The sequence below is a fragment of the Ambystoma mexicanum genome, chromosome 5p (assembly GCF_040938575.1).
Source record: "Ambystoma mexicanum isolate Mex_15411 chromosome 5p, UKY_AmexF1_1, whole genome shotgun sequence".
Taxonomy (NCBI): domain Eukaryota; kingdom Metazoa; phylum Chordata; class Amphibia; order Caudata; family Ambystomatidae; genus Ambystoma; species Ambystoma mexicanum.
This window is the reverse complement of record NC_090930.1, coordinates 695,516,652-695,541,479: the sequence shown is the minus strand read 5'-3', so window position 1 is coordinate 695,541,479 and position 24,828 is coordinate 695,516,652. Positions and strand designations below refer to the sequence as shown.

The 24,828-nt window shown below is 41.4% G+C and overlaps 1 protein-coding gene across 5 annotated transcripts in view; it reads right to left on the bottom strand.

The window, feature by feature from the left end:
- GABRA3 (gamma-aminobutyric acid type A receptor subunit alpha3) overlaps positions 1-24,828 on the bottom strand; it is a 2,265,987-nt gene that overhangs the window by 1,026,507 nt on the left and 1,214,652 nt on the right. The window lies entirely within an intron of this gene.

Sequence of the window (24,828 nt, the reverse complement as noted above, 5' to 3'; positions counted from 1 at the left end):
GACCCCAATAGCCACCCTATAGTGAAGGTGAGTCGGACTCCCATAGTATATGACCCCAATAGCCACCTTATAGTGAAGCTGAGTCGGACTCCCAAAGGAACCCCTTAAGATTCCATTGTTAATAACCTTTGGTCGAGCAAAGGATTTGGCTGAAATTTTGAAAGTGATTAGGGACTCACAGGCCTCTCCAGGCTGCAAACTTCCATAAAATAAGAACGGTATAAAGAAGAATTTGTTTTCCAAAGTTGTGGCCTACTTCACATTCATTTTCCCATAGACAAACCGGGTACATTTTTGTCGAAGCGCACAGCCCAAACAGCTGGACGGATTTGGACCAGAACCAAAACAACTTGGGCACGAAGAGTTGATTCGCGACCCATGCATGGTTTGGGGTTATTCTGTGCAGTTGTTATTTAAATATTTGATGGAGAAGGGGGAGCCCCTTCACAAAATGTGATAGTTATATCTCCCATGGTGCATTGCAGGATCATGGTTTTCAGAAATGAAAAATCCGCCATCTAGTTTTTCTCTCAATGCGACAGATAACCGCAGCTATAGCCGAGGATATGGGAAAATCCAATGCAGGAAAAAATATATTTACAGGTCAAAAACATCCAAATGCCAACAGGCTAGAGGTGTGGGTGGGTGGCAAGAGGGCATCAAGTGTAATATGGGAGTTGGAGGGGTTCTACGGACTGAGTTTACAACACAAAGCATTCTGTAAACTCGGATATAGCCGCAAATAGCCAACATCTCAAAGCAAAATGCATCACAGAGACAGCGTGTTGTGTTGGGGGAAAGAGAAAGGGCAGAGGAGTTGGGGAGACCATTTGGGGAGTGGGGAGAGCTGGCACAAATGAAGGGGGCACTTGGTGAGGAGGAAAACATTTTATTTTCCGAAGCTTTTTCCGATATTTGGTGCTAAATGGGACTACAGATAGCTGTTGCTATGTGTAGTTCAGTACACGCGGTTACCATTTTTTTTAATGATATTTTTACAGCTATAGTGATGTCGGGGTGAAAAATCATTGGCCATGACCGACACACGATTGCCATCCAGGTCTCCCATCCGTGCAATGACTGTAACAGACACTCCTTAGCTTCAAAGCAAAGAAGAGGCTAGCTTCCTCAGGCCATGTTGCCTAATAAATGAGCCATAGTTACAAGACAACTTAGAGAAACGGGCCGGCCCTTTCCTTGCTTCGAAGCTTAGCATGGTCAGTGCTTCTTTGAAGCTAAGCAGGGACAGTCCCGGTTACTGTATGGATGGGCGACCAAATGGGGATCCAAATTATTAGTTTTTAAACTGTGCTACTGTCAACCCTTGAAAGATTTATTCATCTATTTATTTTAGCATATGTTAGAGTGCACACAACCCTTGGGTATCTCCGCACTAGTTGCATTAAGGTCATGTGATGCAGAAGTGGGATGGAGTCTTAGAAGGAGCAAAGTTAGATGAAATAAATAAATAAATAACACGAGGGAGGGGTCAGCCCCCTAAGGCCATGTTGCCTAATAAACAAGCCCACCTTACAAGACCACTTAGATAAACATGGCATAAGCGGGCCGGATCCTTCCGTGCTTTGAAACTAAATAGGTTCAGTCTTGGTTACTGCATGGAAGGGAGAGATTCCACTGTCCCAATTGATGTGTGTTCTCTTAGTTTTAACTATCTCATAACACACAGCATCCACATTATTTTGTATACCCATGCTACTGTTAGTCCTTGAAAGTTTTGCACTCAGAGATCTTTCTTTTTACTTTTGTTGAATTGCATTCCGGTATTTGCAGTCTCACAGTTAAGATGGGGGAATAATGCCACTACTGTACACCTTTTGCCTAACATATTTCTAAAAGAATTTATATATTTGAGCAACACTATTGTATATGTCCTTTTCAAGTTAGCTTTATAAATCAGAGGATTGTTGAAAGCCATACATGGGGGTGAGGAGGGGGAAATGATTAGAAGGCAAGTAAGTCATGAGATTTTGTCCACGATGTGGCAAGAGAGTTTGCAATTCTGGACAATAGTGTAGTTATATTCCCCTAATTGTGGCTGCTTTTCAGGGCACAAGTAAAGGAAACTTGTGGGTGGACAGTGTATATTTTCTTCAGAGAACGGACACAACCCCTTGAGATTCTTTGATGTTGGCAAGCTTGCTCAATTATTTGGTTTCAGGATTGTACTCTGGTTGTCATGTTTCCAGTGCAGATACTTACTCACAAGAACACAAGCACCTTTTTCATAATCAGATTTCATTTTCCAAGGAATATTTCACGTCAGATTGATTATACTTTGCCATCATATTCATTGGAACATTTCCTCTCTCAGGTTATTTTTCTGGCGTTCATTACCTTTTTTAAAAGTCCAATGCTGTTTTGTCTTGCGCACTTTCAACTGAGTGGGTCTAGTGAACTAAATTTGTATATTTCACTTTAAGATATATGTTCACTTACTGTGCATATATTTATGAATGCCAGCTTTTGATTTTCGCTATGGGGCCAAAAGTAGCTGGGCATATGTTATTTTTGCAGCTGGTCTTTTATTTCACTTTTGCGTGCTGAGTTAGTTGGGGTTGTGCAATGTATCACAAAAGTCACCAAGAAACCGGCGATAAAACAAGGGGCTTGTAGCACGCTGCTTAACCAAAGTGTGTGATCCACAGCAAATAATGTAATCACTCAGCCATTAACTAAAAACATTGGGATTTTTCAAGGCCTGCAACCATTTTGCATAATTTTAAAAAGATAGATACGTTTACAGCTACAGTGACATCAGGGGTGAAAAATCACTGGTGCCACGATGGCCCATCCATGCAGTGTGCAGGACCCACTCTGCTTAGCATCCAAGCGAGGAAAAGGCCAACCCCCTCAGGCCATGGTGCCTAATAAGGGAGGCAAAGATACACAATCATTTGGAGCAACATGGCCTGAAAGGGCTTGCCCCTTCCTCACTTTGAAGCTAAGTAGGGTTGGTCTTGGTTACTGCATGTATGGGAGATAGTCCACACAAAATCTATAGAATAACAAAACCCATGAAATTCAAGGAAAAACGTTTAGCTTCAGGGGCGTTAAGGTGAGAAATTAATGCAAAAAATGTAGCTAAATCCACCATAACATTGCACCCCCTCTTGCTCAGCCTATGACCACAATGATGACATCACTAATTAAATTGCATATAACTGATTACATCAAAAATGGAATTAGACATAACATCATTCATAAGTTAGCTCATGAAAACTTTGATTACCTTAATAACATTTTAAGCCATGAACTTAGCCATGGCAATGGCTGGGGTCACTGGCCAGCACCAAATGCTGTAGCTAGTGATCAGTTAGTGTTAAAAAATACCAGTCCTGGCAAAAACCACCTCAGTGTGGCGTAAGTAGAGTGACCGTGTGTTTAGAAAGTACTCACATGCCGTTTCCCCAAAATTGTGTTGAATAGATGTCTATAATGATACCACATTCATAGTAACTAACATGTAGTTGGCCTCCCAGGGTACGTTTTCTAGCTTTGATAGAATATCTTTGATATCTTTCAGATATTATGGTAAAGAGGATACAAAGGGGAATAGTACCTCATTGATGTATTTTAACATATTCTCGAGGAGTGAGCCCACCAAAGTAATGATGCGGCGGCAAAGGGGTCTGGTCATATTCTCATGGAGTTTAGGGAAAAAGTATATAGTGGGAATAATAGAATGGGCAGTAAAAAGAAATTTGACATTTTCTTCCTGCGGGATTCCCTTTGATTCTCATTCTGTCTGAACATTTCTCTCCAATTATTGCAAAGGACTTGAAGTGAGTCTTTCATAGCAGATTTAGTCATTCAGTTGTTTGTTCGCTTGAATGTAATCAGTCCAATTCATGACAAGCATATTGTGTCCCTGGTCAGAGGGTTTGATGACACAATTTGGAAGATGATTCAGCTCTTTTAAGTCTTTTCTGTTTCTTTGGGACAGATCATTTTTTTGATCGATTCTATTCCGTTTCCTGATGTTTTTAAGATCTTCAATGAACAGATATTGGAAGGCTTCAATGTTGCTACCTGAAGTGATGGATGGATTGAATTTTGATTTAAGTTTCAAATTGCTCTTCATTTGCCACTCAACATTACTTCCCATTTCTCCAAAGGTGATTGACTCATCAACAGCTCCTACTTGAAATTCTTTCTCGAGATGTACCAAAGATGATAGAACATCGACTTCCCCAATCGTAATGTCAGTCTTCCCACCTTGCAGTGACTTGGGAGGTCTGGAGTTGGAGTTGCTGGCAAAAAACATTTTTAGCCTTATTTTACGTATAAAATGGCCAAAGTCAATACATGTTAGCACATAGTCATACTAGGCAGTGCGGCAGAAGTTAAGTCCCAAACCAAGTATCTTGGTTTGTTCATCGGTCAAGGTGTGATCCAATAGATTGACCACTTTCATTTTCATGCTCTCTTCCATGATGTTATTATCTATTTCCCAGATCGTAATGACCTCTGTGAGGCATCGTTGGTCATACTTCCTGCCCCTACCCATTTTCTTCCTCCTCTTCTCCCAAGTCCTCATGTGCAGGTTCATCTTCTTCTTTTTTTTGGCTCTGCATGCTGGCAGAGCAGGTGAATTTCCTTTAAAAAATGTTGATGTGCCACAGGGTCCTCATTCTCACTATCTGTAACATCTGATTCAGAGGTGGATGGAATCTCAACCACTTTACTCTCATGTCCACCTGCTGCCACAGCAGATCCCACTTTGATTTGCTTTCTCAAGTATTCGAATCTACGGGCAAGCATGTATACCCGGTCATTTCAAAATCACAATGAAATGAATAAAAACACTATAAAAATGCACCCCTGTGGAAAGAACACAGAAAACACAGACTGTCATAGAATAGCATTCTGCGTACTTGAGCAGGAATGATCAAGCAAACAATTTCAGCAATGTCAATTTTCAAAACGACATTTATTTCAAGAAAAGTATTTGAAATGGGGCTGTCAAGTCACAATTGTCACAGAAATGGACCCAGGGAGGCAGGACATCTTGACAGTACCTTATTCTGGGTTCTTGGGTGGTTCAACAATGTTAAACTTGGCTTCCCTGCCCTGTCCTTCTGGTAGAACCTGGTTCAACATGAGGCATATCATACCCAGATAATGCTTTGCCATTGAGTGAGATCGAGACGTGGATCAGTGTGGTTTGAGTCAACATTCGAGATAATGCATTTTGAAGGGGCCAAATAGTTCAGATTGGTGGCTGAGTCCATTCAAATCGATGCATCTGCTGCGACGAGTCAGCACATGACAAGTTAGCTTCGAATGGTTAAAATCAGTATTTGAATAGGGTTGAAGTGAGGTCTCTTTTGTTGGATGCCTTGCTCAAAGATGTGGCAAATCGAAGGTTTAAACATCATGGAGCTTCAAGTCGAGGTGGCTCTGAGCTCTATTTGTGCATGGTGGCATTGAGCCAGTTCTAAGATGTGATTGAGTGGTTGATGTCATGAAGTGCCAATAATACCACTGCAGGTCCTGTGCTGGTTTGAAGGTCATCAACCACAGATAGAAGTTGTGCAAACATAATTCCAACTTCTCTTGGGGTTTCTGCTTGCTGAGATTCCCTAACAAGTGCTTTCAAGTGCAAGGTGGGTTATTCTGTTGAGCTTCCACCCCAGGGAGCTTGGCTGGCTCTTACAAGGGGTCCTTCACCTCCACTGACAGGGTCCTGGCTCCAGTGCAGCCAGCAGTTGAGGCTTAGGTCCAACAGCAATTCACCCCAATATGCCCTGTTGATGGATTGGGAGAAGCACTTTCCTCTGCTTTGGATGTCTCCTGTTTCCACCTCTATGGAATAAAACTCTGGAATGGATTGCACTCCCAACAAGAATCCAAAGGTGTATTCTTCTTAGTCTCCAAAGATGAATCAAGGATGAAGTGGGAGATCCCTTCATTATAAAGGTACATTTCCACTGGGGTTGGACAAATGCAAACCTGCTGTAAGATCCTCAATACCTGTTTGTGTAACAGGTGTCCCCTGTCTATTTACATCATACCCAGAGTGCCTTGCCCTACAGGAAATGGAAGGGACAGGAATGGAAAGAGGCTTAGCTGAAAAACAAGATAGTCAATCCCTTTCTCAGGTCTACCATTGGCATTCTGGTTACAATAACTCTGGCCCTTTCCATGCCTGCTGACTTCAAAAGACCTTGGTATTACATTACCATTGAGTGAGGTTGGTCTTTGTTATGTGAAGGCCCCTATGAGCTCCTGGTGTCATGTGGGAAGGATTCACCCTTCCTGCCTAGGATTTAAAAGAAGACACCATCCTGGATATTGTCTCAATGGAAGCAGCGGAGACAGAGAGGCTAGGCATGAATTCCCATCACCTTATGATCACTGAACTGGGCTCACACAGTTGAAACTCGTAGGATAACAAATGTGTGTGAATGGAATATTTGTTTTCTCTTATCAGTCACGATGCCATGACCAGGTATTGCTTATTATTACAGATTACCCTGACACCAGACTGATTAGGCAACATTTATGGTATTTTGAATCTGAGCTGCAGAGGTTAAAGTGCCACCTCTGGCCGTGGCGGCATTGGGTCACAGCAGCTGTCAGGAATTTACATGTGACCTTTGAACATGTCATATGTTACGGAAGAGCACATGTTTCAGTTGTCAGGAAGCTGACACATTAAGATAACACGTTTGCACCATGATTTTGGTATTTTCCATTTTGTGAAAGTGGGGTCTCTTTAGTGGACCTCACTTTCAGAAACAGAATGCCGGGGTTTTAACGACCTTGACAGATGGAATCCCATTGCACACTGTCTCTCCAACTACACATGTGTTGGTGAGCCAATTTCAATCGTCTTTTGTCTGGCTCCTGCTCCTATTGAAGGGTTATCCTTTCCACTGTTGCTCTTTCTCCATCTCACTTCTGATTTCATCTACTGCACCCTATTTTACTCAACGTGTAGATTTATGTATTTATTTATGCTATTAATAAAGCACGAACTTAAGTGGGTATCAATGGGGCTCTTTACAAACACGGTCCACCCAGGAGTACCACTATGCTTGTCACATTGGGGTGCTATTAAACAGGCTGTGATGATGTTCTTTTGGGACCCTTTTCCATATAGGGCTGTTTAACAAAAGGTTTTGTCCTTTTGCGTGTGCCTTTTGGGACACTCAAGTGAAAACCTTCCCCACATCATGCTGGCACTACTAATAACGCAAGTGAAATTGTCCTGCAAATGGCTATGCATGGACAGATTCAACCAGCCCGCTGTATTTACAGGAAGCAACCGGGTGGGAGAAGGTCAGTGCCATAGTTCAAAGAGTATCTAAATATTCTCAAAATGGAGGGCATTCAACTGCTGTGCTAGTCCCTGCAGCTGTCAGCTGCACTTAGTAACCCGCCTCAGGCCAGGTGCCAGGAGGAAGAGAAACGTTTTCTCCTGCGAAATATGCACGCTTTTATTTGTTCACAATTCCATCAGAAACAGGGGGTACAAGTGTCCCGAGTGCCAGACCCTTTTAAGACCCATCACTGCAATCTGTTTGTTAAAGCAACACGTGAAGAGGATGGCAGTCAGCAGCTACCCGCATGCAAGCAGCTGCCCCTAGTGAAGATGTAGCTGTCGGGAGAACGCTCAACACTTACGCATGTAACATCAGCTGAAAGCATGCCACTCTCACGTCAGAACCTTCACCCAGCACGCACACGCCAGTTGGAAATCGGGAATTCGCTTTACCCCTCACACATTCTGTCCTCACAACTGTTTGTGAATCAGGCTTCATGATACAAGATCTTGTTTTGTCACCATCTCGTGCACATTTCAACCATTTTATTTTGGTTAGGGATACTTCTTATTCATGTATTGGGTACAACGCAGTAGTGGCTTTGTATGGATTCAATTCTTAAATCAATGTTTTCAATATTTTAATTAGTCATGCTGAAAATATCACCTATGTACTTTCTCCATGTTACCTTGGGTCACCCTCCAAACATTCTGAACCACACTACAAATGTGCTCTCCATTCCCTCCACGGCAGCAACCTTCTCCTTATCTGTTGAAACACTTGAGGGCAGGGAGGAGGAGAAACTGGGAGATGGGAAATGAAGAGCAGAGAGGAGGGAAATGGGGTCATGGATGGCGAGTAGGCTGAACTGAGGAAGGGGAGTGTAAAAGCCTGGTGGATGGGGAGTGGGAGGAAAAACAAGGTGTTACATGGGTAAAAACAGGGAGGAAAGAGGAGCAGTGTGCAGGTGGAAGGAGCTGCGCCATAGCCAATAATATAACTGGCTTACACAGGTACGGAGACGAAAGTTTGCTTCAGACTATGAATGTGTAAATATGTGGTTAAGTGACCGCCCACTGCAGATAGTATTAGCACTTCATTCTATTGTCATATTTTCCACTATCTCTCTATCATCCTCACTATTCTTTTTCTATTTCCCTCCTTCTACCACTGTCCCTCTATATCTGTTTTAGCAACCACTGTTCGGTTACTTGAATCTGTCCCTTAAATTACTGTCCACCTCCCTCCATACACGTTGCCTTGAAGCACCGCTCGCCTCCACTTGGAGTGCCTCAAAGCGATTGTATTTCAGTCAGTGCATTATAAATCAAAAAATAAATAAGTAAAACATACATATGTAATGGGGTTCCGCTTCCTGTCCCACTATTTCCTGTTCCGCTTCCTGTCCCGCTGCTTGTTGGTCTTTTAGGTCTGAACTACACGTTTTTACAAGAAATGTTGTAGGCATCTGCCGTGCTAGGAATGCACAGCTGAAACTCTGCCTCTTTCCAGTCGCGGCAGTCCTGGAGGGAATAGGATGCCGGTGTCTTCGATCGAGTCTCTTTGCATAATTGGAATCACGCAGGTGTTCCAATTAACCGACTGGCTTTGTGTATATGGAATAACGGCTACACTGTGTGTCGTGGAGCAAAGAGAACTCATACAGTGTTTAAATGCGGTATTGATGCTTGTGGTAGGGAGTGACAACTGTAGAAAGGTTGTGAATCAATTCACTGCAAGTGGTAATGGCATCTCACATTAGAACGAGTTCCCACCAGCAGTTGTCACTGGCAGCATGCCATGCTCCTATGTACACTGCATGCAGAATTTAATCATGGCATCATTTCTGAAACATCTGGGTGATATTTCCTCCCAGAAGAGCATCAATAAACAGTGCGCTCATGAAGATGAGATAAGTAAACTGCTCAGACGGAAGAGACATGTTAAAATAGCAGTACATCTGTTCATATAGTACCACATCCAATACACCATTACATCTGAAGCTTTTTAACGGACTTCCTAAAAGATTATTTTATGGTTCATCTTTCATTGTGATTTTTTACAGATATAATAGTTTTGTCACACGTTGGTGGATCCCACGAGAAAGTATTTGTTGACACATCATCACAATTTCATATCCAATATTGGGGTGCTACTGTGTAGGTGGACTGTGACAGGAATTGAAGGCTGCCACGAGATGGGGCTCTCCATTCATCCCGGCTGAAGGCCCCCACCAAAGCTCCTTGATGAAGTGTGTGCTGCGCCACCGGGTCCTGTGCTTGCCTGTGCAAACATTCATGCTTACTACATATGATGATCATGCTACCACAGCATTGTACCTTTCTAGGTGAAAGATGCACATTTTCATTCAAATCCTATATTTTACAACCTATACGCAAAGCAGGGAGGAGGGAGTGGTGCCTTGCCCCTGCCATCTAAATGTTCCAGCTGCCACTCTGTGCAGCCAGGGGCAGTATTATGCACATGACAGAAGTGGAGGCAGCTTTTGGTGCAGGGGTTTGGCAGGCTCCTGAGGGCACACTGGCACTATGCATGATTCAAGGTCAGTGGCTGCATGTGAATACCTTTAGTGCAGTGGCATTAACAGATCCAAGGAATCATCCCAAGTAAGTGGCGTGTCCAGACTCTTTTGACTGCGGTGTTACAGGTGGGGCGTTCACTTATGCTGGGGTGGAATGAAGAACGAGCGCACACACACGTAACGATCGTAGTTTAGGATAATGGGCTGACACATGGGGTGGCCAATCAGATTTCAGGGGCAGCACATGCCACCATAGGCCACTCCCTGGACATGCCACTGGCCCAAGTGACCAATCAAAGCAAGAGAGCTCTATGTAATGTAGAACAATACATTGATTCACCCCCCAATAATGGCGACTCTTATAACAGAAACCTTTTCTGCACTGCTTGCATAATCTAAATTGTCATACAGCAAATGTCATGGTTGGCCTATTCTGTGTTCTTTTTTTGGAAATCGCTTTGCCCAATGACTCTTGGAAATGAGTGCACATTCTGAGCTAAACATGGCTCTTTAACTTCCAGTGTCATGATACTTTGAGGAAAGTCTGCATATTCCAGAGATGCATCACAACCTCTTGTGATATGTTATGCATTTTCTTAGAAATCACAAGGAAGCCACACTCAAATTCAGCTATCAAAGGTCAGCCACCTCTTTTCGTCAATACTCAACACCCAATGAGAATCAGCCACTTTATTTGGTTGACAGAAAGTTCAACCTCTAAATATAATCTTAAATCTGGTGTTTTTAGCTCTACCATGGGCTGTATTGCAGAAACTGTGTGCCGCTGCATCCAACATTATGCACACTCATAACACTAGAGCATTCATTATCCTGGTGAAAAACCGTGTTGTTTCTAAGCATGGTTGCTCCATGGCAAAGTTTGACCCAGTGTTAATGCTGTTCTGCTCTACCTCGTGCATGTGGGTTGTGACTACAAAGTCCATAACATGCTTGAATGAATAACACAGCATGCAGCATTCTGCAATTTATGAGCGAATGATCCATGCCACTGCTTAAGTCGAAAACGTCACGACTACTTTCATTAAACCTGATCTCTGGAAAATATGCATTCTGACAAGATAAGAGCTGAGTTTGGCTCTGCTGCCCAAGGGTAAATTCAATTGCAGATGAAGCAGAGAAAGACACGTTTGCCATGATCACTCTCACACACACGCACACACAGCAACGCAGCCCTTGGCATGCTTGAAGAATTAACACTGATGCTACCCTGGCATCGCAAATCTTTGCCTTTGTGAAAGAATTACAAAAAATTGGATTATACCAAATATTCAGAAATGTGCAATATGTCCCGTAAAGAACACAAGCACATTGTATAGTATTCAGTATGCAGACACACACTTAGTATATCCAGGCAAACAATAGGGCCCTCACACATTTGGACTACATGTTCACTTTACTGATACACATACATAACAGGTGCTGCCTTTATGTGCCATCCTTCAAATGACATCATAATACTTTTTGATTGATCGGCACAGATATGCATTTCTTATTTAAGTGATTCCTTCACTCAATAATCTCCAGGAACATAACATGACATAATATATAATGCCACACAGTATTAGGTCATGTAAAATAACCATCACAGATTATGTAACTAAGCTGGGCTAACCTCTGTTTTGGGTAAATGAATGGAAATAAGAGGATTTAAAATGTAGGCCTTTCTATACACATGGGGGCTCATTATAACAACGGTACCGGTAAGCTTGCTGGTATCGTTGTTACCGGACCGGCAAACTACGAGTTCTACCCGCGGGTGCCTTCAGATCTGGCGGGTGCACCGGCAACCGTGAGCAGAGCATGTCGGATGCACCGGCACCATTCTGAATGGAGCAGGTGCATCCGACCTCCCCATTCCCATTGAGCCCTACTGGGTTCAAATGGGAATGGGGAGCATTTTATTCCGGTGCCTGCAAACGGGTAATTACCAGGACTGGCAGGCCGTAATGACCCAGTAATTGCGCATTTGCGGGTTACGGAAAAAAAAAAAATACCGACGGCAGCCGTGCCTGTTATACTGGCACAGCTACCGCCGGTATTGTAATGAGCTCCATGGTCTGTTTTACCAGCAGACTGTATCACTTTGCTTGATCCCTAAAGGGTGAAGACTGTTAAGCTATTTTAGTTGTGGCCACTAACTGCCACTTTTGCACCACCTATTAAACCAAAGCTTCAGGCACACAAGTACAATTAGGAGGGAGCTAGATGGGGGGGGGGGCATTGATCTGTAGAAGTTGTTTGGGATTTCTACACTTCCTATCGACTGCACAAGAACAAGATAAACCATATGGCCATCTCCACCATTTATTACCTCGCACCTTCAATCCCATAAACACCCTCTGGGGATCTCTTTAAGCTATCTATATCATGCAATAATATCAAAGTATGAGCTTTTATGGGGTTTCCATTGTTATTTGTGAGCAGTCTTCTGAAATGTAATGGTTTAATTTCAGATAAAAATCAGCTCCTAGTGTAATACAAATATCTTAATCAGGTATGCATTCAGCCACTTATTTTTTTTATCATTATGAGAACTCTTTCAAATGTTACTTGTTTTACATTCTGTTAAAAACAAGTACTGGTAAAGGAAATAGTTGTGTCTCTTTTACTGGCATTAGTTCAGAATTTGTCAGGCACCAGCAAAATATGCTCAAGTACACAAATCATTGTCTAGCTGTTGCTATCTTATGGCCAAATAGTACCAGTGCCTGGTAAGTGTGTATACACTGGGTCATCAACTTGCGGCTCCCACGATCAGTCACCAGTGATTATGGTGCCCCCTGCCCTACCCCACGCATACACAAAAGACAAAACTGCTGCTGTTATCAATACTTGTTGAATTTAAATTGAAGTCTAACAGATAAATGTAGATTAAATGCCCATTACTAACTATTGGCTACTTCCTATAGCGTTCTTTTTTAAAAGGAAATATGCATAGAAATATCTATAAGAGCTTCTATGTCAGCCTTCACACACTAGTGCACATACAACTCCACCATTGTGCAGTTAGTGCACGGTTAGGGTACAGGTTTACTCAGTTAATTTGAAGAATTTGCACTGTACTGATTTATACTTATGAATGAGGGACCATAGACTGGATCAAAACATTTGAAATAATATATGCACACAATGAGCGGTGGATGAAATGATTGTTGGACAGTTTGCCTATGAGTCTGGGTCAAACTCATGGTGCAATAATGGGATGATCTCAAAAATGAATCAACCACTGTATTTTTTTATTTTTCCAAAATCCATTATCAAAGTAAGCTTTAAACTATTCTCTAAAGAAGCATATTGAGTACACTGGTCACTGCACATTTCACACCGCTCTCGGAAATTGTTGCATCAGCCACACACTGTACCAAACCACCTGCACACACTCCATTAAATTGCAGCTATTTCCCGTAGTGAGAGAAGAAGGTTTTGGAACTCTATCATGCTCCTCACAAAACTGATTGGTCTGCCTGCTGGGTTCTCTCCACCCCATTCTGGCGGCCATTGCACCTGGTCTTCATCCTGCATTATTTTACAGGTTCCAGTAACGTAAAGAACATTGTACTCCTGGAAAAGTAATCTGTGTACTACTGGACTAGGGAATATGACTGAACAGTGAACAGGGAACCATTTTAGCGAGGCCCTGAGCATGTCTGATTACTGTTAGGAGGCAATGCCACCCTTGATAATGTCTTTTGCGGTCGGTGAATATGAGTCTTCTGCATTGTTCTCATTTAATGCTGCTTTCTATGGATTCACCCATATAGAAGCTGGAACAACATTCCACTGCAAAAAACAACACAAAAACCCTAAACTTGAAGGCGAGATTCCATTAAAATTCTTGAAACAGCTGGACCGTCCACTATGGTTAAGTTCTCATGAAGACCTCCTTTAGTTCTAGTGGGTTTGATACATTAGATAAGGCACTGCAGTTGTGAGCTCTTCATGTGTATCTATTATCCTTGAGGGACTGTGAAGGAGTCACAAAACAAAACAGATTATTTGCTGTCAAACTGGTTGGATGGGAGTAGATTGGAAACTTTGATAGTGAAGTACATTGTAGCTAGGTAAGAGACTCCTGATTCACATGGCATTTTTGAATGGGTTGTCCCATATGAAAACGCTTTTGTAAATCATGCCCATGGAAAGCAGCCTTTCACATAAAAACAAACCTCCGGTAACCTCTCCCTAATTTATAAAGTACATATCCATATGCCATTTGATCTGTACACATCTTCTGACAACTCAAACGGTCCCGAGAAGGGTAGTCCCTAAACCACAGCTCCCAACTTACCACTAGCCCCTTGCCTACACGTGTAGATTTAAATCCTCCAGGATGACTGTAGCCTTTCACCATCAATTTGTGATGAGAGAAATGAAAGAAACACAGAAAATGCATACGTGAGTTGAGGTGATGATTTAAGATGACTTGGGGTTCATAATAATGATGACAAAAAAATTATGATAATAATAATAATAATAATAATAATAATAATAATAATAATAATAATAATAATAATAATAATAATAATAATAATTACTATTATTATTATTATTATTATTATTATTATTATTATTATTATTATTAACAAACTAATAACAATAATGTAATATACCGCAAATATAGTTCCATTGAATTTTCAAATTGACATGTATTAATAGGTTTTACTGATCATAATATTATCATGAAGCTATGCTGTGCCAAATCATCAATGTAGTATATTCAGAGTGTCTAGGCTTGTCCATTTTGTGGTACACAGGTGCCCCCACTACGGGTATACAGACCTTAGTCTGCTGGAGAAAAGAATATGAGCAAGAGACACATAAGAAGAAGTGAACGTGGGAACAAAGTTGACAAGTTTAAAAAATATATAAATTAAAAGTATTTCACTAAACAAGGTCCAACATGCATTTCTTTTAATCCCTGTGATGTTAATGTCACAAAAGGATTTTCCCAGCAAATTTCTGATGCAATGTGTATTTGTAGAGCCACTTTACACAAATGAACCATGAAGTGTATTGTAACATTCTGTGAGAAAAATTCCATGTACATTATGAATTATGCACATTGAGTTTGTTGATAAGGCATACATTAAGGTCTTCTCAAGTATTTACAGTGGACATTGCAGTTGGAATTTTGTAAATCTGGCATGAGCTTATCAGTTCTCCTTTCTGAATTCAAAGGCTCCAGAGGTCATCCTTGTGGTAAAGCATGGACAGCACTAATCAGTAACTAATCCATTAGCAGAGGTGAACAGGCACTGTTGTGGGTATTCGGGGCATATCTTCCAATATTTAAAAAATGGTGTCAGAAATTACAGGCCTTACATTACGAAAAGCCCATTTTCTTGGCTCTTCACTGTTAATGAGAGACAGCAGGTCAAACAATCATGGGCCTCTCCTTTAGTAAAATAATGCTTCAAAAGCCTGTATCCCCATACAGCCCTGCCCCCTTTGACCTAGGCACCACAATTAACCATAACCTGTTGTCTCTGCTTCATGGCCTGGGGTCTCAGAACAATTGTTCAGCATATGTTCTGTTAATAATGAACTAAATGAACTGACTTACTCAGGTAAATGGGATCAATTTATTTTAAAAACACCAAATAACGAAATCACATTATCAGATAAAAGTGTGGAGCCTTTTGCTTGATTTAAAAATCGAAAATAGATTTGATTTGAGGGAAATGCTCTGCATCAATGCCCTATATACATAACATTGGTTTTAGCAGTAATAATGCTTTATTCCGGTTACATTGAACCATAAAATATAAAAAAAAAACATAGGAGTACAATCTTCATGCAAAATGGACGTATGTTATACGCATAAAATAGCAAAGTTTTAACGTTAACAATATTCCTAAACCTTAACATAGGTATTTATAGCGGAAAGTGCCCCAATATTATTGTCTTTTTTGTTTAACAAGAAGTCAGACACCACAAATATAACATAAAGTCCTACAAATTCACAAAATAAAACAATAAGGTCCTGATTTACAAAAATCTTTTAACACGGGAAAGTCGCATTAAAAACAAGTTTGAAAATCAGGCCCTAAGAGAATATTTATAAAATGGCAGTGAAATGATCCAAATGACCAAAGCAACACTGTTTACAGCATTCTGTCGCCATCTCCAGGCGTTCACAAGATAGCTTGACACACCTATTACCCAGGAGACACATTTTGGGTTTTTACAAACATCAAGTGCATTAAGCACAGCATCAATCATATCTGGTTTAAGAAGGGGTAAAAGCCATGTTCATCTTAGGTTTTGCAGGTTTGGACAAACTAACATTAAATGAATTTCGTCCTCTTTTGCACTGCCACACATGGGACAATTAGCAATTGCCTCAGCTGACCAGTTCTTTGTAAAATTATTTAAATTGTGATTTCCCAAGTGCATTTTAACATACAGACATCTCGCCATTGGCTTAGTTATCTAAGTGAGTTATTGCTTTAAACCAAAGACAGGTTTGTTATGCAAATATGTATGAAAAAGGCTCTTTTATTCATTACTGCCTAAATAGTCCAACAGTGCCCAGTCTTGAATGTCCGAAGGTCATCCAGAGCCAAGATTTCCCGAATAAGCCAGAAGGAGCGTATGCCTACTTTTAATGGTACTGAACCATAGTTTTGTATGATTGTTGACTACTACTATATATTAATATCCTCCTACTTTAGCCTCTTATAAACCTCCTGTTCTGGGCATGACCATAAACTAATCCAAAGTAAGAATGGGTTTAGTTACGCATGGCAGTCAATGGTAGACTGTGCCAGCTCCAGGTTGACCGTGATACTCAAGGTACCTGTGGTTAAGGCTAGCAATTTAAAAACATATTTTTTCACTAGCATTTACTTTAGCAGAGCCACGGGAGCCCCAGAGTTCAACAGACTACAATGTAGCTGAAACAACTTGGCTTCTTCTTCTAATCCCCAAAGTTGCTTCAATAGCAGTGCTACCATATGATCTAGAGAAACCTAACATTTTATTGTGTTTGATCTTTAGAATCTGCAACATTAACCAGTCCACTCAACTTAATTCCCTCCTGCAGAATGCACAATTCCCTCTTTAGATCACAAATCACAACATGTAACAGTGGGAAGCCCTCTTTGATGTCATGAATATTGTACTTCAAGATGACAAAGCTAGAGCAGACCCTTAAATCTGCACTATTACAGCCAGAATCTAAGAATTTAACTCTATCAATTAGATCAATCAGAGGTAAAGATTGTGCTGGCACTAAACGTGTTTTATTCATGTGAGGAGACTGCAGACTAGACTCCTCACCATCTTGGCTCAAAAATTCGGCAATATGCTAAAATGTGTTAATGCAAGGAATAGCTGGAACGTAAATGACAACCTTTCCATTGAGTGGCTGATCTTTGTCCAAATCCCAAGCTGCCCTGGACTCAGGTGGCATAAGGGCATCGTGGTTATCAGATGGTTGACCTGGTTGGGACAAAAAAAGGTCAACAAATCATCTCTATTTGATCCACAGCAGTCTGCTACTACAGTAAAACATTTCCCACCCTCTTGTAGTGGCAGACAAGGGATCACACAAAGCCCGGAAGCTGTGGATGGGATAAAAGGATCTGTGTGTTTTATAGCTTTAAATGATAAGGTAGTCTAGATGCATAGGGGCTTAAACCTTACCTGATGTGTTGAGGTGACTGCGGGAAGGTGAGAACCTAATAGTGGATTTTTGCTTACAGCCTTTTATATTTGTTCTTGTTGAGATATTTTTATCAATTTCATCATTATCCAGGTTAACTAAAAATAAACCTTTATTTCATAAATCAATCAATCATCTTCTGTTGGAGCCATAATTGTTGCTTTTTTTCCACTCTTTCCATCTGGGGAAGTTGAATTACTTGCCTTCCTTTTAGGCATGATAACATCTAACGAAGTATACAAATAAGTCATGCTTAGCTATTAAAGTGCAAGTGCAAACAGGATACAAAGTATAAAAAAAACCTCCAGTATTATTCATGTAACATAACACAATCATTTAATAAAAGCCGATTTTGATCATGCATGCAGTGTGCATGAGCGAGTGGGCACACACAATACCCAAGCCCTTCTAACTATATATTAATATGCATGAATCATTAGCACAATTACATATTCAAATAACATTTTTATAGTACCAGATTTTGGAACACAAAAGATGTTCATTAATTCAGATGTTCTTATGAGTCTGAACATATAAGCACCAATAATGGTAGAGTTCCTTCCAAGAAATGCTTGTGTGAGTCTGTACATTAATCTAGAGTGCTTTCCAAGATACTAGTTTCTATTCGAAACCCAAGCCTGTAAACAAAGCTGCCAAATTTACCCTACCTTGTACTTTTGTATTTATGTCCAAACTAGAAACTAATCATGCCCAATAGTTAGACTGGACTCAGCCTTAGAACTAGAAAAGTTATTTGTGAATCAATGTTTTCTCTGACGCCAATACTTGTTGATAGTGTCTGAGAAAATTAAGTGACATACATATTTTACATTTATGAGAATATTTTGTGCTTTCTTTGGAATATGATGCTCACAAGCAGTGCTAGTTTTAATGTTCATGTTGGAGGAGATTGAATATTTTTGTCTCAAACCATAGTTTTTCCTCTCTTCCCCCTCTCCCTGAATTCTCTTCCATTCTGCCCAGTGAAGCACTATCCACTCTCTCCTCTTCTATCTCCTCCACTCTTGACTTACTCTACCCCCTCTCCTCTTTCCGCCTACCCATAACACCCTCTCAACCTTGGCTCTCTCCTCAACTTCTCTCCATGCGTCGTCTCCTTCGACGTCTTGAGCGACTCTGGCTCAAATTTCCCTCACCATACAACCAAACCTCATATTTCTCCTACCATTCTCTTTATGACTCAAGCCGTGCCTCCGCTAAACGTTCATACTGCTCTAACCTTGTCCACACTCAAGCCCTTCACCCTCGCTGTATTTTCCAAACCCTCTCTCGTCTTCTCTCCCCACCTACTCCTGACCCTTCAGCCTCTTCTACACTTTCTCCTTCTGACTTTGCAAACTACTTCTCCTCCAAGATTCTTTCTCTTCGTCAAACAATTAACTGCTCTTCCTACTCCCCCTCCACCCCCTCCCTATTCCCCTTCAACATGCATGTCTGACTTCTCGCCTATCTCCCATTCTGACGTCTCCCTCCTCCTGTCCAAAGCCCATCCTACGTCTGCCCCTTCTGATCCTCTCCCCTCCCTTCTTATCCCCAAGATCTACCCTCTTCTTATTCCTTACTTAACTTCCTTCTTCAACTCCTGCCTTTCCTTAGCCACGTTCCCCTCTGCATTTAAGCATGCCACCATCATCCCTATCCTGAAGAAACCTTCTGCTGATCCCCTTCTTACCTCTAACTTCCGTCCAATCTCTCTTCTCCCATTCCTCTCTAAACTACTTGAACGCCTTGCTTATTCCCAGCTCTCAGCCTTTGTCTCTAATCTTTCTCTCCTACCCCGCTATCAATCTGGCCTCAGATGTAAACACTCTCCCGAAACTGCCCTCGCTTATATCCTTAACTCCCTCCTTTCCGCTCGATACTCTAAGCAATCCTCTGTCCTTATCCTCCTTGACCTATCTGCTGCTTTTCATACTGTTGATCACCCCCTACTTCTCAATACTCTTTCTTCCTTTGGTTTCAAAGGCTCTGTTCTTAACTGACTCTCCTTTTACCTCTCCTCCCGCTCATTTGCTGTCTTCTGGGGCGGCCGTTCCTCGCCTACTCTCCCCTTGGAATACGGTGTACCCCAAGGTTCGGTTCTTGGTGCTTTCCTATACTCTCTCTACACTTCTCTCCTTGCCCCTGTTATCTCTTCATTCGGTATCTCTCACCATTTCTATGCTGCTGACACCCACCTCTTCCTCTCTTTCTCTTCCTTCTCCTCGGACCTCCACCTTAAACTCTCTTCCTGTTTTACTGCCATTAAAAACTGGATGTCATCCCATGTTCTTTCTCTCAATACTGATAAGACTGAAGTCCTGTTCTTTCCCTCAAATACTATTCCTCCTCCCTCTCCTCCACCTTTCATTCACTTTCCCCCCTCCAATCTTCCTATCTCTGCCCATGCTCGCAATCTAGGCATTCATTTTGACTCTTCCCTCTCCTTTGCCCACCATATTTCTCTTACCTCTCGTGCCTGTCGCTACCACCTCTTCAATATTCGCAAAGTTTGCTCCTCTCTTACCTTCCACTCAACAAAACTTCTAATCTCCTCCTGTATCTTCTCTCGCCTCTTCTACTGCTCCTCCCTACTCTTTGGACTACCTGTCTCTCATCTTGCTCCCCTCAAATCTATATACCACCCAGCTATCCGTACCCTCTGTCTCCTTGCCCCACATAACTCCATTTCCTCTTCGCTCTCCTCTCTTGGCTGGCTTCCCTTTCACTCCCAACTTAAATTTAATTTCCTCTGTCTAGTATTTAAATCTCTCCATGACCTGGCTCCCCCTTATCTCTCCTCTCTCCTCTCTTTCTGTAATCCCTCCCGCTCCCTCCGTTCAGCCGACCACTTCCTTCCCCCTTCCCCATGTGCCTCCTCCCGTTTCCGCTCCTTTCAGCGCCTTCCTAGCCCCCTCCACTGGAACTCCTTACCTCTCTCGATTCGCTCCACACCTACCTTTTCCTCCTTTCGCACTTCCCTGAAATATCTCCTTCTACATTCCCCGCCTTGAAACCTCCCCCACCTCTCATCCTCTCCCCTTCCCTTGAATCCTCCCTATGATCCTCTCCTCCATCCCCCTTCCCCTTATCCTCCCTCACTTCACCCTTATATCCCTTCTGTTCACCCCTCCCCTCTACTGCCCTCCCCTTCCCCCTCACTGATGAATTGCTCTGCTTACTGTTTTTATTGGTTTGATTCATTGTAATTTGCTTCTTCTGTTATAATGTTCTATGTATTCTGTTGTTATAATGTAAAGCGCTTTGGATGAAAGCGCTATATAAACATAATAAATACAAATAAATACAAAATACAAATAAATACAAATAGCAATTCAGACCTGCTTTTATATGAATGGATGTTTGTGTACATATAACAAATTAGTGAGATAATATCAGTCAGGCTGTCTTTCATTTCTGTAGATAAACTGACTGTAATTGTGTGGAATATTGTGGGTGACATGACCAGCTTCCGAAGTTAGGGGGCACTTTTAATTTTGATTGATTATTTATTAATTTAAATAAAACAGAATAGTAAGGTTAAAAACTACCTGTTTTCCCCCAACACCTTTGCAGTGGTGTTGTCATAGTATATTGGGTGCCAGATAAGCAGAGGAGTCTCCAAAATAAAACAAAATCTTCACACTAAGATATATGCTATAAATTATTACAAGTTGCTACACACAGGGACCCAAGGAGGGAAGCATCGGGGGAACATTGTTTTATGAAAGCGTAGGTGCATTTCAGGCCTTTTAGGTGGACCATAGTTCTGCAAAATGAAGGAGGAACATATGATATTTGGGTTGCATTTTGAAGGAAGATATGGGCAATTTTAAGCTAGCACACAGTTTAATGTCGGATGTATGAGCGGCTTGATAGTGTGGTTGGGAAATTTTGCCTGTACCTCTCTATACATTTTACCCGAGGTCAAACATCAGAATGTTAATTCTGTGACTACCAGCAAGGCCTGCGCCAAAGAGTGGCATAGTTAAGAGTAGACAGTTTATAAAAAGGGAATTTTGTTGGTAATTAATGGAAATGAATGGAGTGGTCACACTAGTACAGGAAAACTGAGTACATGTGTTTTATATCAATAATCGTGTTATTACGAGTTTATTTCATGCCATTCATGCTACACTATAGTAGTTCATCGTGTGACATGCTGTCAAATATTGGTAATATGCAGCTATCTAGAGTGGAAAACATATACCTTGATCTCCTCATTCAGGCTTTGGTGATTAGGTGGTGAAAAAGGCAAGGTGAATGTGTGAAAAACAGGCTAGACAGTGAGAGCAGGACCATATGTCTGTCCTCATATGCATTGATAGTCTGGCCCTCTCCGGTCATATTATGTTATGCAATTATAATTTGACTGTTTCCATAAGGCTATGGCACATTTTGCTGTTTATACATCACGTTGTGCTACAGTTAGTGCACCTCACAGGACTAAGGAGACAAGATGGAATCTTCAGGCTGCAAGCCAACAACACACCGAAAGATCAGCACTGAAGGGCTCTCAGCCAGCCACCCACAGTGGAAAAAAAAAGCACGAAACAACATTGTATGCACTCCAAAACGGAATCAGAGTTGGGAGAAATTGAGATCTGGAAGCCTTTTAATAACAGCATTCACGTGTGGTTGTATGTCAGAAATCAGAGATTAACATATTCACAATTCTCTGAAAAATGAGCTACATGTTCAGTTATCAATTTGGAAGAGCTATATGTGTTTAATGTTCTTTCTGTTACGTTACAAGTGTTTTATATTGTGCCAAATCACAAATGTAAGAGCACCTACTTCTGTCTTTTTGTGCAAAATGTTTAAGGACCTGAACACGTCTTTGGCTCAGCGGGGGTCCGGCTTTTAAGCCTTCCACAGTTCCAGAGTATCATTGTGAGACTGGGCATGTTGAAGCTATGCATAAGAGTACACAAGAGCAAAGCCCATGCGGTTACCATTCTAATCCCATAGGCCCCGAACAACCATGAATGGCCAGGTTCTATAGGCAGGAAAGGTGGGATGAATTATGGACATTTTTAAATGAGGGTGGATTTTGATCCATGTCTCATTTGGGAAAAAAGTCATGGACCTGGCGTTTGGGGAATGGAATATCTACCAAGGTACTGTTTATTCTAGGTGCTTAACAGTAGCCATTACTGTGAAACGATATGACATAAAATAACCTGACATAATCCACCTAACCGGCCAGTATAACAAAACCGGCATCATGTACTAGAACAAAAAAATGGGGGGAACAAAAACATACGAAATTGAAATTAAAAAAGAGCAAACTCTCTTAAAACGAAGAAATAAAAATGTGATTACAAGATCCAAATTAGGACGGGAGAATTAAACAAGGAAACACGAGCCTCAGTCTGGGTTTGGTTAAGATGCAGTGAGGGGGGAAATGCACGTACACGTGGGTTTTCCAGGAAGGAGGCCCCACCCTGAAAGGAAAAGCATTGTGTATATGAAGAGCATATATTCAATTTACGATGCATTTAGATTTGTGAACAAGATAGATAGATCCTAACAGAGAAACATTGCACGGCATGTCCCTTCAGCTTAAACACGACATGGTGTAGCATATCGTAATGCGGGGTAGCATCCCAAAGATAATAGAGCATAGCATGTTAAAATGGTGCAGACCATGGCATAGACAGCATAGCAATGCTAAATAGCAAAAACATGTCATGTTTTAGCATAATAAACAAACAATAATGCAACCGAGCACAACAACATTGACTGGCAGGAAGTGAGAACGGAAAGCTTTTTTTAGGAGAACAAGGCCAGGTATCAAAGGCAAAGGGACTCCAGCATTCGCATCCGCCCTTCTTTCCACCCTGGGGCAAATGGATCTGTCCTTTCATTAAGAGGTGATATCTCCTAACTGCCGTCATACAGACTGAGGCCCTTTTTGACAACTGAGGCATGTGATCCTTTGAACGAAAGAGAGTTTTATTTTATTGTGCTTTAGCGTTTGAATAGCAATGACGTGCGGTCTTACATCGTCTGCCTAGTGCTTTGCAGCATATTGCAAAGATTAGGAAATACAATTTTAAAAGACGTTATAATAAAAATATGTAATGATGAAAATAAAACAATTACAATAGTAGTAATAACTCTATTACTAATGCTATTTACCATGAATCTATTAACCTTGAACGTTCCTGTTCACTTTTAATAATAGGTGTACATGTACACTCATTTAATGAAAGGTGTCTGTGCTATCAGGAATCAAACCTGCGAGCTGCACTTTGCGTGATACAAAAGACAACACATACATGCCTGTCTTATACTCATTGCAATGGCCTGTCAAATCAGTGTTCTGATATGTGACTTATATGCAGAACGAGTTGCATTGCTTATATATTCAGCCAGTGATGTATCAATAGACAGCTATTTATTTAACAATTGATCCAGAGAGATTTTTATTAGCAAGATGCAGAGGAGATTCAAACAAGGTCCCGGGAGGATAGCTCAGCGGCAGCGTGCGCGTCTTGGAAGCAAGACGACACGAAGCAACAACAGGTTCGATCCCCGCACTTAGAAACCTCTGGGTGTTTAAGCGCGTTATAAATACATAACTAAGACCAAAAAATAAATAAATAAACACAATTACGCAACTAAGAAAAAACAAACAATTCCTGTAACAGCGCCTCGATGCCTGCGGGCTGTGTGAGGGCTTTATAAATGTAAAATAAAAAAATAAATTAAAAAAAAGGCGCCAAAATATATGATGAGTGACACAAAATACCTATTTGCTGGTCCTCATCATGTATTGGCTGAAACAGGAAGAGCTTGCCTTAGCTGTCTGACCCTATGAAGGCCGGAACCAGCTCTCAGGCTATGCCAACTTGTTAGTGCACCCCCTCCTACCGATGTGTGATGCCACTTAAATTATTATTATATTCTTTTAAAGTGCATCACGCTCATAGGCCTCAGTGTGCCAACAGAAGAACACACCGATGATAAGAGAGAAAAGCAGTGAGGACCAGAGAGAATCAGGCACAAAGACTACAGGATGGAATTCAAAGCACTGGGTTCATCATTCTTGGAGCAGCTCATTTTGTGTTTGCTAATCAGCTTCGATCCCTAGCTTATTAGGGCGGTAACATAAATCATACATACATACATTTAAACATTCTACAGTAACACTTAGACCAATGACGTTTTGCAGATTTTAGACGGCAACGCCAAGAGGTCAACACTCCTCAGTACAAGGATTCGACCTCTGCACCACTTAACGGCAGGACCTCAGGCACTGGAACTTTGCAAAACACATCACAAGAAGTCATGGTTTTCCTAGG